The following is a 14084-nucleotide window of genomic DNA, read 5'->3' as shown; positions in this document are numbered from 1 at the left end:
GGTCAGCTTCAGCACATTATTGCAGCCTTGATTCAGCACAAGCAGCTGATTGGTGACTGGATCGGCCTCCCAGAATACCACCAATCAGCTGTTCCAGGCTGCGGGGATTGCCACAGCCCATTGCCACCTCTGCATGTTGCATTTTTTGCCTCTACGTATCGTGCTTTTGGCCTCCGCACGTTGCACTTTTGGCAATCCAGTTGCCTGGAACCGACTGAAAATATGATGCACAGAGGCCAAAAATGGCCATGTGGAGGCCAAAAATGTAACGCGTAGAGGCGGCGATCAGTGGCGATGTGCTGTGGCAATCCCCACAGCCTTGAACTGGTCTAAAATGGAGCATACAGAGGCCGAAAATGTCACACGCAGAGGTTTAAAACGTCTGAAGAGTGGAGGCCAGTGGGTGGCTGGGGCTTCGGTAACATTCGGTGTATAAGACGCACCACAATTTTCACCCACTTTTAGGGGTGTGTCCGAAAAGTACAATAATTAGTTTCTGTTGAACCAGTTTAGGATTCTGTTTCTAACCTCTGTCCCCAGATGTTAGGAGTGAATTCTATTTTACAGTATTTATGAAAGAGCACAAATCTGCAACTACAGCAAGAATATTGCAGAAAAATAATACAGAAAAATATTGTGTACGAGAACCATATAGTAAAACTAGACACAGATAAAAACATTCAGACACTAAAGAGCAAAATTGTTAGAACAGCTGTCACAAGCATCTGTCACACAGGAGCTACAATGATGTTATACATAATTGCATAATTTGCATAATTTGTTGATGTCATGTGATGTCACTAACCTCTCTGTCCTCCTGTGGATGCCTATCGTCCTATATCCTGTGTATTGTTTTCTGCCTTAAAGCTCTGGATTATCAGGAAGTGAATTTCTGTGGGTGACATTGGAGAGAGTACATCATAGTCTAAAGGGATAGTTTTGCTTGTTCCCCTCTTCCCATTACAAGTTTCCTTCAAAGCTGTTCTTAAAAATGGAAGAATTATTTTGGGTGAACTTCAATATGCAAATGGTAAATTATTATCATTTAATAATTAAGGACAGATGGAACAAATGTTTAATCTGATGCATTGAGGTTTATTTGATGTTGTCTACAGTTTTACTTGATTAGAATACTTGTATGAGAAGCAGTATATCAAATGTTAAATGCTGTAACTATCACTTAAACTCACATTTGTTTAAGAGTTACTGTGAAAAATGAAAAATGAATGACACAGATGCCGGATCAATTGCAAAGAATCCTGTGGAATCTAGATGAACAAATTAATCTTTGATTTATGATGTTGTGAAAGAGAAATACACATTCTTACATGCATATCCCATGGTTATATTTTGGATAGTCTGTTTTCATATATAAATGCAGTATACCAATTAGTTTGTGTGAATATGTATATAAATGCCAATTCAGTAACAATATTTGTAGATAAGGTTTATTAAGGAAAGTAGATGTCCTAATAGAAACTCTACATCCCTGAATATTCTGAGTTCATGGGAGAAAAGAGAGTAAGGAAGGTAATATTCTTCTGTACAAAGCAGACTAAACGGAACAGGCTAAGAGTTCCATCAGGTGAAAACAGAATAGAAACAAAGACAAAGGCATCTATTGGCTATTATCCTTATTACTTGTACCTTATCCTTACTACTTGTACCTAGTGGTCAACAAGTTGAAAAATATCACAATGTTTCTGCAGCTGTATCTCCAGCAGTGAAGGTAATCTAAGAATCTCCTCAGGAAACTCACATCAAACTTTTTGGAGGATACAAATACTTCAGTGTTTAGAAATGGGGTATTTTCTTCATATCAAAGCATTTTGTCAAATAATATGTGTGTTTTAGTTATACAGACAAGACAAGAAAAGAAATATTTCAAATTATAAAAAGAAATATAGTTTGTACAGAACGAAATATTCAATGTGTATTAGATATTGTAATGAATATATGAATTAGTAAGTATTATATAAAATGTATGTGTATATAGTTGGACAAAATAGATATTATCAAAGATGCCGGTAGTGGAAAGCTGTTAAAATGTAACAAAGATGTTAAAGATGTAAATGCTGAATAAAAATTATTTTTTAAAAAAGAAAAGAAACATAGTTTGTACAATACACCAATGCCTTAGCAAATGGACTAATCAATTGTTAACTTACGTCTGATAGGGGAAGAGAATGCAAGGAACTCATGATTGCCAAGCAAGGAAATAGAAGGTTTCTATATGAAAAAGTCTCGTAAGGACTGGGATAATGGTAGCTGGTGAAAATTATGGAAATGAAGTGGATGGACATTTTTAGAAAAGACGATTTGCTGCAAAGAAAAATGATTAGGTACAGATAGTTTTAAAAATTATGTATATATTACTACTTTCTCAATTTCTGTGAAAAGTTTAAATGGACCAGAAAATATAAAACCTAATTGATACCTCTAGAACTATACTGTACAGAGTCGACACCTTTCCTAAGACATATTGTAATAAGAAGCCTGAATAAATGAATAGCCGGCTCTGGAAACTCCAATGCTGTAGACAATCATTTCAAAATAGATTTTGATAACTATATATACTAATTATATTTTACTTAGAGTCTCAATTTTCTGCTTTTCTAAACTATCATAGTCATTGCATAAAGCTAACATTCCAATAATACACATACTTGTAACAATATCCTGAAGGGGAAATAAATGAGCTGGCACTTAAAGCCTCACCATATGTAGGACCAGGCTTTGGGTTCAGTGGATTTAATAGTGAATAAATATTTAATTTTCTGTATAAAAACATATTTCTTTGGGTCAACAAAATGATCAGATGGTTTAAAGGACCACCAAGCAGACTCTGATCTTAGAAATTGGGTTTCGATACTCAAATATACTAGGTATAATGTTATGCAAGGCCCACAAAGAATAGTTTTGTAAAGTCAAAGCAGACAGTTCCCTAAGCAAGTTGTGTCTGAATCAATGTTATAGAATTCAGATAAAGGAGACAAACACCATTGTTCAGGATGTAATAAATAAAACAAAAATGCCTCCTTTGTCCATTAAAAGAAAATTATAGGAAAGTTCTGAGTTAATTGATTATTGTTCTATATGTTGAATAAAAAAGACACTGCAAAAGAGAAAGAAATTGGGGGACTTGTGATTCTCCAGAAGTTGCCGAGTTCAACTTCTTTACCAGTCCTGAAGTGGTGAGCTATAGCTATAATTCCAGAACATCTGAAGAACTACAATTCTAAATTCAAGCTTCTGGTATAACTGCTTTTTCTAGACAAAAAATGAATTGTAGAGTCAAGAAGACAGGGCAAATATAAGACATAACGACATGTGAGGTAAGAACTGCCATGTCTGAATTTCTCTGGGAACAGGAAAGAGTGAGATCAAAGTGAAATTAAATTTAGAAAGTACAAGCTATGGCAATCATGTTATTAACAATGACAATTCACAGAAGAACTGTTGCTATTACTTAGTTTAAGTCACTGGTAATAGAACTGAAACTCCTGAAGAATTGTAATTCCGATATAATAAACCTGGACTCATGATTCTTGATAAATCTTCTAGTGGTAACTACATTAGTTAATAGATAATTAATCATCCACTGCATGTATTCAGCTCATCTTTGATTGAACTGTACTGTGATTCAAGTTACAAGAAAATTCGTAGCATCCATTTCTATACCATAACAGCTTGAGAAGTTAGCATGATGTAAATTGGTTTGGGGCATGGATGAAAAAAAAAAAAAGCACACATGATGATTCTTTTATTCAGATATAGACTTTTGGATTACCCTTAATCAGTACAAAATGATGAGTAGGTTTATTGATTCAGTCTTGCCTAATTTGTCAATATACTTTTGTTGTTTTGTTGCAAATTCTGATGTTTGAGAATCCAGGATTTTTTTTTTTTCAAACATTACCAACACCCACTAATTCTGCTACTCTAAACGTTACCCAATTATTTGAATCTTTTTCAGTCTTTTAAAGAACAAAAAAAAAAGTGTTGTTGTTGTTACACAGGTTTGGGTTGGAGACAAAGAGCATTTTATTTTGCCAAGAATTATTGAGCGGAACAATATATGGCATGCTAGCTGAGTGGACAACGTGAAGCAAAGACAAAGTGGTCAGGATATTGACTGTTGAGGCATCTGGGAGGAATTCAGAGAGGGCATCTTTTGAAAATAACTCTGATATGTCAGCTCTCTTGTCAACATCAAGCTTTAATCAGTTCGGTCTTTTCTCTTGCTAGGTCTTCCACCTTGTAATTGAGCCTGACATATACAATTCATTCTTCCCGCTGGCACTGGATATATAGCTCCTGTCATGGTCAATTATCAGGTGATAGGGCTGGAAACCACTGGGACTGTGGCTTAAAAGCATCTTGTATAGACAACCCAAATGAAAGAAAAGCTCTAATTTGCCTGGAGAACACAAAGTAAATTATTCTTTCAAAAATACTTTTAGCTATAGTAGAATTATTCCATTAAATAAAAGGAACCAGAAAAGTAAGTGTTTTTTTTTTTCTTTAAGCCAACTTGCCAAAGAAGAAGTAGGGTAAAAGTCTTCCTGGAGTGTACAACTTCAAGTGGAGGTTGATGTGTTAAATAACCCACATCCCACCCCATATCCTTCAATATAGAAACCTACTCTATTGGATTGGCTGTTTTCATTAGGTGGAGTTTTTAAAATACAAATTCATTTACCTTGCTGGAAACATTAGAGTTTGGTAGCTAAGAAATTCAAATAAATAAATAAATAAATAAATAAATAAACAGCACACTGTGTAGATTTTAAACTTCACTAACAAAGTGGTAAAATGTGAACTCACCTGATATTTATCCATACTTTACTTTTACTTTACTTTTATTAGACTTCTATACCGCCCTTCTCCCGAAGGACTCAGGGCAGTGTACAGCCATATTAAAATACATAAAATTTACAAAATTTAAAAACCATTAAAATCAATTATACAAAAATTTGGCCCACAAATTAAAAACTAACATACACCCATTAAAATTCATATTCGTGTTAGGCCAGCCCGGCTTGTCGAAACAAGAGGGTCTTCAGGGTGTGGCGAAAGGTTCGCAGGTCTGGGATCATACACACATCTAGGGACAGCTCATTCCAGAGGGCTGGTGCCCCCACAGAGAAGGCTCTCTCCCTGGGCGTCGCCAGTCGACATTGTTTGGCTGACGGCATCCTGAGGAACCCCTGTCTGTGGGAGCGTATTGGCCGGTGGGAGGCTGTCGATGGCAGAAGGCGGTCTCGTATATATCCCGGTCCTAAGCCATGAAGCGCTTTAAAGGTGGTGACCAACACCTTGAATCGCACCTGGAAGACCACTGGGAGCCAGTGCAGCTCACACAGGAGAGGTGTCACATGGGTGCGACGAGTTGCCCCCATAATCACCCGTGCGGACACATTCTGGACCAGTTGGAGCCTCCGAGTGCTCTTTAAGGGGAGCCCCATGTAGAGAGCATTACAGTAGTCCAGATGGGACGTGACGAGGGCATGAGTGACTGTGCGCAGGGCACCCTGGTCCAGAAAGGGACACAACTGGCGTATCAGGCAAACCTGATAAAAAGCTCCTTTAACTTTTCTTATTAAGTGCTCAAATAATTCAAATAGGATGCATGACCATATACTGCCATATAATCTATAAACTGGGAGAGAGCATGTACGAGATTATGGTTGATCTTGTAAAAACTAAACAGCATCAGATCTGGTTAGTACTTTGGGTGGAAACCGGAACGGCAGGCTAGACTGGGAAATCTGGAAAAAGATAATAGCAGATTTCTTAGTCACTTGAGTATTTTTAATAATGCTAACTCAGGAAAATATCTTTTTTTAAATTTATCTATCTTTTTTCCAGAGATTTTACACTACATATACCCTGAATTTTCCATATGACACAGGACCACATCCCTTTATCATTGTCTCATGCCATTTTGAATAGGCAGTCACTGACAGCATTTATTGTGCTGCATTTAACAACTTGCTAGTGAGAACTAGCAATTTCATCATTATTCCTAATCAAATAATGCTACTCAAAATTTATTGATGATTGCCAGATAAAACACCTATGTGTTGATACTCAGTTACTCACAGCAATTGTCTTTTCTTCCTATGGATCTTACATAAGTACATCTAACATCTGAATATAGATTCCTTTCCAGAAAAAAAAAATCCCATTCAGCATTTGTCCATTGAGGATGGACAGTAATGAGAGAAACAAAGCAACTTGGTATCCAAGTACAAGTACATTGACTCTCATTTTGTACCTTGCTATTTTATGTTCTGTAGAGCAGAGTGGTTGAGGATCATTAATGATAAAATGTCTGAATTCCTAAAATGTTTATTATGGCCAAACATGTTAGGTGTTCATTGGACACTTAATTGCTCTTCTTCAGAACTCTTTGCTTAGCAATAGAAGAGAATATTTGTAGTTCAGTGTTGACCTATTTGGTCATTGGGAATGACCTATTTGGTCATTGGTGCTCTCTAAGCTTTGTTGTATTCTTGCAGACATCTCATTAACCAACTAGGTAGTATCATTAATGCTAGAAAGGAATGGAGTTTGCTCTCTGTTTATATACTACTGGCTTGCCTTGTCTATGTTGGTGGGAATGCTTTTGATGGCTTCTAGATTAGGGTTAGGGTTAGGGTTAGGGTTAAAAAAAGCTACCGGTTCGTCCAAATCAGTATTTCTGACGATCAGCTTTGCCTCATGGTTTATATTCATGTCCCCCCTCGCTGTTCTACTTACTTAGTGAAGTCTTCTTTTTCTGTGTGAAGCGTGAGTTTGGTGGGTGCTGTGCATGCGCACATGCAGTGTGCATTTGGCGCATTCCACGCATGCGTGGGCAGCAAACTGATGGCAATCTGCGGAGGATTTCACCACTGCTCCAGACTTGTCTTTGCCTCATGAACCCTCTTGCCTTGCGGACTGACTTTGGCCTGATCAATTTATCTTGTTTTGTAGACTTATTTCTACAGGGTGAACTTACCTGTGTCTTGTGGACTAGTTGAACCATTGCCCTGTGAATTACTGGATTCTGTGAAGGGGAATTGCTGGGGCATATTAATAAAACTAAGCATGGTGTGTGTGTGTGTGTGTGTGTGTGTGCGGGATAGCACAACTGATGATGATATCTAGTTGGGTAATGAAACATCTGCAAGAAAACAACTAAGCTCTCAGAGAGCATCAAGAACTTCAGAGGACAAGATGTTAATATCTTGTCTTATATACAGTATCTTTAAAATAAAGACACATTACAAGTAATGGTTGTCCATATTCTGCAATTCTTCCCCAGAGGAGCAAACAGCCATTTCATAGGATTCTATGAGACACCTTAGCCCTTTAACAAGATGTTACTTTAAAGCATGAAATAACATTTCATAATATTTTCTTTATATTTTGTTAAAAATGTCCTTATGCTAATCAGATTTTAGAAATTATTGATTGGTAAGTAGGGAATAAAATCTTCAAATGAGAAAAATAGCTGAAAGAATATAAAAGCAAAGCTTGCATTAGGAAGAGAATTGTGATGCTACAGACTGGAAACACATCTCAAAATCTTGGCAGCATACCAAATCTCTTTAATAAAGCATAAAGCATTTCTCTTATGCAGGGATGGTGGGAAAGAGGACAGAATAATGAAAACATATTAAAGCTTTGATTCAACTCCAAACCAAATACAAATTCAAGATGGCAAGTATTTCGACCATAAATCACATGTAGCTACATAGTTGTGAGGCCAACATGAGTCTTGAAAATTCCTTCATTATGTGGGATAAGTGCAGCCAATGCCATCTCTTTTTTCCCCCCACTTGGGGAATTGTAACACATGCAGTCCAAACTTTTGTTCTTCAACATCTTTCAGTGGGCAGCCAGAATTAAAAACGCTGAATGTGCAAATTCTACTATATTTGTAATCATCATTTGAATTTCCATTATATCAACAACAGCAAGATTTGACATGATGTTATCCTTTTTGACCAATAACACTCTATATTTCCTGGGAAAAAAACCTGAGTGATGCAAATGACCTTCTTTTTACAGCATGTTTTTATTAAATAGTTTATTATTTTGGCAGACTAATAAAGATTTTGGTATTTGCTTTTATTTGCAATAATATTACTACCACATAAAAAAAGATTTTATGTGCTTTTGAGGAACAAGGAGGATAAAAGTGTTGATGGATAGCACAACAGAGGCACCAGCAATGAGCTGGAAATGAGACACATAAATATGAAAACCGAGCTAAGAAAACAGAAGGACACCCTTGGCCTTTCTTAAAAGAACATGTGCATACCATGGCTTATTCACACTCTTAGCAGAAATGCCTTTTCCTTGAAGGCTTTTGGGAAGGCATGCAAAGTCGGAATCACCACACATGTACTGTATTCCTAACTCCTTGACATTTTTCTTATAATTAATGAATTATGAAAATGTCTCAAAGATTTGAAGAGAGCGTTTTTAATCAGCTTTATTTTATATTTTTATTTTACATAAAAATTACATTTACTTTATTATTATATTATTTATTAATAATATCATTTCTTTCATTTGGGATGCTATCGCATTGCATTATATTGTATTGTATTAAAAATAAAATGATTTAGTTTTATTTTAAAATTTTAGTTTAATTTTTTTAATTTGCAGATCAACAACAACAACAACAACAAATTCATAACTAGTCAACTGTAAAAGGCCTTAATTAGAACAGCCTATCCCCTACAATGATATCTGTAACACCATCAAACATCAACAGTTGGCTATCCCAGGTCCATGGGAAGGACTCAATAGGAGGATTAATATGTTAAATCCAGGCTGGACATCTGGCTGACTGTGCAATAAACCATAATATATTATAGTTTAAAGAGGATCAGGATTCTGAAATTGTTTAATCTTCAGCAGATGAATTGTTTTACATGATACTTCAAAATCTTAGTTGTAGCCGTGCTAACAATGGCTTCTGAAAAAGGCTATAGATGCCTTTTATACTTTAGTCATAGGGTACAAGAGACTGAATGAAAATGAATGAGCAAAAGTTTGAACTGTGGATGGGGCTAAAACTCGTAGTTGAAGGGCTATTCTTTTAGCACAAGTAGCCCTTGACCTACAACCAGCTGCTTAGCCCGAAAAAGAAGACTTAAAATTTGGATTCAGAATTCTGACAGTTGGGTTCCCTCCTTTGGTCACATGACCAAAGTTCAGACATTTAGCAACACAGGGGCATATATGGCTGCAGCATGTGACTATATTTATGATGGTTTTGCAAAAAAAAAAAAAAAAAAAAACCCAAAAAACCCTAGCACATACATCTAGGCCAGTAATGGCTAACCTTTTTGCCATCGCTTGCCAAAAGCAGGGGGAGTGCGGGGTAGTCACGCACGTGTGTGCCCACACCCATAATTCTATGCGCCCTGCCCCCCTGCATGCGTGTGTGATTCTCCCATGCTCCCATGCTCCCACCGCTTTTGGCACTTGATGGCCCGGTGAGCCCGGTAGGCCTGTTTTTCGCCATCCCCAGGCTCCAGAGGCTTTCTAGGAGCCTGGGGAGGGCAAAAACAGCCTTCCCCACCTACCCCGCAGGCCCTCCAGAGGCCGGAAACAGCCCATTTGCCAACTTTTGGTGGGCCCAAAAGGCCCGAAAATCAGCTGGCCAGCTTGCACATGCGTGCTGGAGCTGAGCCAAGGGCAATGCTCGCGTGCCCACCAATATGGCTCTGCGTGCCACAGGTGGCACATGTGCCATAGGTTCGCCATCACGGATCTAGGCTTTGACAAAGCCATGTTCATAGTGAACCATTTGTTCTCTTAATGACCATAATATTTGTTTAACAATTGCAGCAGTTGCTTTATGCTCACCATGTTCCCTTAATGATTGTTGCAACTATTTTACGATCATTAAGACATACAACTGCAATGGACAGGCTCCATTATGTTCATATGTCGAGGACTACTTATAGTGTAAGTATACTCAAAAGCATTCTTTTTTCCTTTGCTTTGCTTTTCAGTTGAAAAGTGCCATGAAATCCCACCTGTGTGAATTATATGAAATTTTGGGCAGATAAATTCAAAGATTTTGAAGAGGGGTGGAGGGATTGGGGGCATTATGCAGTCCACCTGTATATTATCTATACAGACACATACACCCAAGTTGTAATAAAAAAATAAATCAGAGTTATTTATGAGAATAATATTAGTTGGACATATTTCTTATATTTATAATTTGGCCAATAACTACAAGTTTCAGTAATGAATGCATACAGATTAAAGCTCTGCTTTTATACTTCTATTAGCAAAGATGGAGCCATGTAGTTAATTACAATACCTGCCACAATTTTTCCAGTGAAAGGAATACTTAAACCAGTAAGTGTTCTTCTTGTGTTCCTTCTTTCAGGCATCAACAATTTCCGTTTAAGTTACCAATGCTGCACTGGCTTTTATGGAAGTAATATTATACATGCATTGGAAACAGAATCAGTAAGGAATCTGCTTGCTTTAATGCCATTCCAATGTACCAAGCTTGCTTCACAGGGGGCTGCTTTTGTCGAGCTATCTAAAAGGCAATCAGAAGACACAATTTACAAAATCTGAAGCTGATAAAAGAGTGCATTTAACAATTAGTGATATGCCAGCCTTGAAATAATGATGTTCCCGCTCCCACCCACCCACCCTTTTTTTTTTTTTTGTTGCTCTGTGCCAATGGTTCCTCCACTGCCAGCCATAGTTATATCTTTCCTGGGATGGTATCCAACCATCGTGGCATCTAATGGGTAACAGGCTACATTTTTACAGTTGGAGGTGAAATTCAAAGTTGCACTTTACAGAAGCGTGGAATTTGCAACACTGAATGTTGCCTAGCAATAAGAGATGAAATGCTAATGCTGACTTTAACCATAAAGGGAGACTTTTGCATTAAAACTGACACGGCACCATGTTTTTCTTTCTTTCAAGAAATGGAAAATACAGAATAAGCATCCATGAAAATAACAGTGTAGAATCAAGCTCCTTTGCTTATGAAGAGATCTTTGTATGCATTTGGTAAAGTTCTTCCACTTTAATTAAGCTGATTCTCGTTGTAATTAATTTGCTCTCTCAGGTACTCATTCCTTTTCTGTACAAAATGTTTCCCTTTTCCATTCAAACTTTCTTCCATTCCTTCCTGTCTCTTCTTAGGAAGTTAACAAAGGAGGAATATTTTTTTAACCAAAATGCAGTCAATTGTAAACCTGTGCTACAAACCCCAGAATGCATATCTTATACACATTTTCAAAATTCACGTTTATATTCAGAAAGGTAAGATACATGCAGGACAGGTGATTTGAACCTTCTGCATATGACAATGTCTGTTATGTACTGCAGGAACCACTTTTATATGCTAATACGTTAGCAGATGCAGCTATGGAACGACCACAGCAGTGCATTCTGTTCTTCTTTCATAGAGGCGTGTTGGTACAAACAAACATTTTCCACCTGTTCCAACAGCCTGGCATATTATTTTCTTGATATGTGATGATACAATACCTCTCAGGTTTGCTGAGTAGCAAAGGGAAATGTAAGCAAAAGAAAAGGGTTGCCACTTTCACAGTTTTGTCTCTCTGTGTGTGTTTAGGTTCTGCTTTTCTGAGAACTGTAAGAATGGCAGCCATATTTTATAGTATTTCTTTGGCCTGTGCCATCTGGTGTAGGTTAGTTTTTCCACTGCCAGTATTTTTCCTAGAGCCTCAGCTACACAATTTTTTATTTTCCAGTAAATATCTGGACCAAATAAAGCTTTAAAAATTATAAAGTAGTTATTACTAATGATGCCATCATTAACTACCTAGACAAATGACTGATAACTGATGGCGATAGCATATTTTTACACAGATTTCAGATGTGACATTGTTAAACTTTTATTTTCATTTTCTTTTTGTGGTTCCCTCTTCCTTCCAGCATACAGATCCATTTAAAGTTGTTATCTTAAATTATCTTTAATCATTAATGCACTACCTTTATAGGACCACAGCTTGCGCTCAAATAAAATGAGCAGTATAGGTCAAGAGACTATCTCACAACCCAACAGGATCCCAGTCCTCTCAAGAATACAAATGTTCTTTTCTAAACATCGAGTGGCTTCTTTTAAATGCAGTGCAAATATTTAGGGAGATTAACCTCAGTATCTCCCTAGGAATATTTCTTTTTAAATGAGCAAAATCTTTCCAATAGAGTATACATGGTGCTGAAATCTGTGTGGTATCACCTTAATGGTATTCCATAATGGCTACTTGGTGGTTCTCGCAATTCTTGGAGTGAGAAGGATGGGCCTTTGTTTGTGTGTTTGTTAATTTTGGTTTTTGTTTGGGTATTTTTGTCCAGATCCCATCTTGGTTTTTGTTTGTATTGCATTGTATTGTAGCTATGTTACTGTCTGTAGTAAGTTGGAGTTGGGCAGTGTCCAAGCTAAAATAAATTATTTAAAAATCACTTGGAGAAGCATGTGTTGAACTATATATACTAAACTTCAAGGTCAAATCTCTGAAATCTGTGAGGGACAATTTGAAATTCTTGAACCATCATCGGAAACACCACAGTGAATCATTCAAATGATCATAGTTCTATTTTCAAAAATAACTTTACCCAAACTAATGTTATGCATTTCTTCATTTTTCTTTTTAAAAAAACCTGTCCAATAGCCAAAGGTCACTGAGTAGTTTCTTGTTTCACACTGTATTTGTGTATATTTTTAAAAAAGGATTTTAGCTACCTTGAGCATTCACTGGACAAGAAAGGTAAGATAAATATGACTTGCATTTTGTAACTATGTTTTACCATAAATTTTTTAAATATCTGTCTTCTAAAATGTGTGATATATCTATTACAGTTAGCTTGAAATTTTTGGGAAATATAGACAAACGGCAGAGTACAAACATTTATTATGATCCAACAGGTACTGTACATCTGAAGCTTATTATTTGGAAATGTGGGGAAAATATACTTGTAGACAGTGGTGAAATCCAAATTCTTTTACTACCGGTTCTGTGGGCATGGCTTGGTGGGCGTGGTTTGGTGTGGTGTGGCTTGGTGGGCGTGGCAGGGGAAGGATACTGCAAAATCCCCATTCCCTCCCCATTCCTGGGGGAAGGATATTGCAAAATCTCCATTCCCATCCCACTCTGGGACCAGCCAGAGGTAGTATTTGCCGGCTCTCTGAACTGCTCAAAATTTCCTCTACCAGTTCTCCAGAACCTGTTAGAACCTGCTGGATTTTATCCCTGCTTGTAGCACAATCATGGACATATCTGTTGAAAAAATTAATCACCAGACTTCACTTAGCTGTTTAAGTTCTTTTAAGAACTTAAGAACTTTAAGAAAATATTAGATTCCTTATACACTGTTAAAAATGTAGCCATTTTAGCAAATTCCAGCAAACTTATTATCTTTTATAGAAATAGACATAATGCTAATAAATACATATACACAAAATAATTCACTAACTAAAATCTGTATGTGTGTGTGTGTAAAAATTACATTAACATTTATTGTTATGGTTAAATTAAGTATAGATGTATTTATATAGACATGTATAGGCAAACCATGTTACATATATAAAGCATGTTTACATTTTATGATCAAAAGCTAGAGTACAATTATTCTTTATACAGCACAGTATGAAGCAGAAAATACAGTACAATATAGAAGAAAATTCTAACAGAATAAGCAGAATCATCTAGGAGTTGAAATGTTGTCTTGTGTAAGTTTATTTTCATCAGATTTTAGGATGTGGCTGAGTGAGACTTCTAGTAGCAGCCAAGAATATATAACATAAAACTCCTACTGACTACCGTGGGATGTTTTGCTTAAAGGAATCATGCATATCTGGCCAACTTCTGAGTAACAGTTTCCCAATGAGAAGCTGAAAGCTTTATTCTACATTTGTTTGACTGAAAATATTTTATCTCACGTTAAAGAAGAAAGATTGGGAAGCACTTCATGCTATTTGCAGGAATTGGAACCTCTTGTTTGGAATGATATTATAGCAATTGGTTTTCCTTCCTGGAACTATGTCCTATTTTTTTTGGCCTTGATAGAAC

This window comes from Pituophis catenifer, unplaced genomic scaffold, assembly GCF_029215685.1.
Source record: "Pituophis catenifer annectens isolate HBS135680 unplaced genomic scaffold, rPitCat1.0.hap2 SCAF_1, whole genome shotgun sequence".
NCBI classification, from domain to species: Eukaryota; Metazoa; Chordata; class Lepidosauria; order Squamata; family Colubridae; genus Pituophis; species Pituophis catenifer.
Note: the sequence above shows the minus strand (reverse complement) of the source record.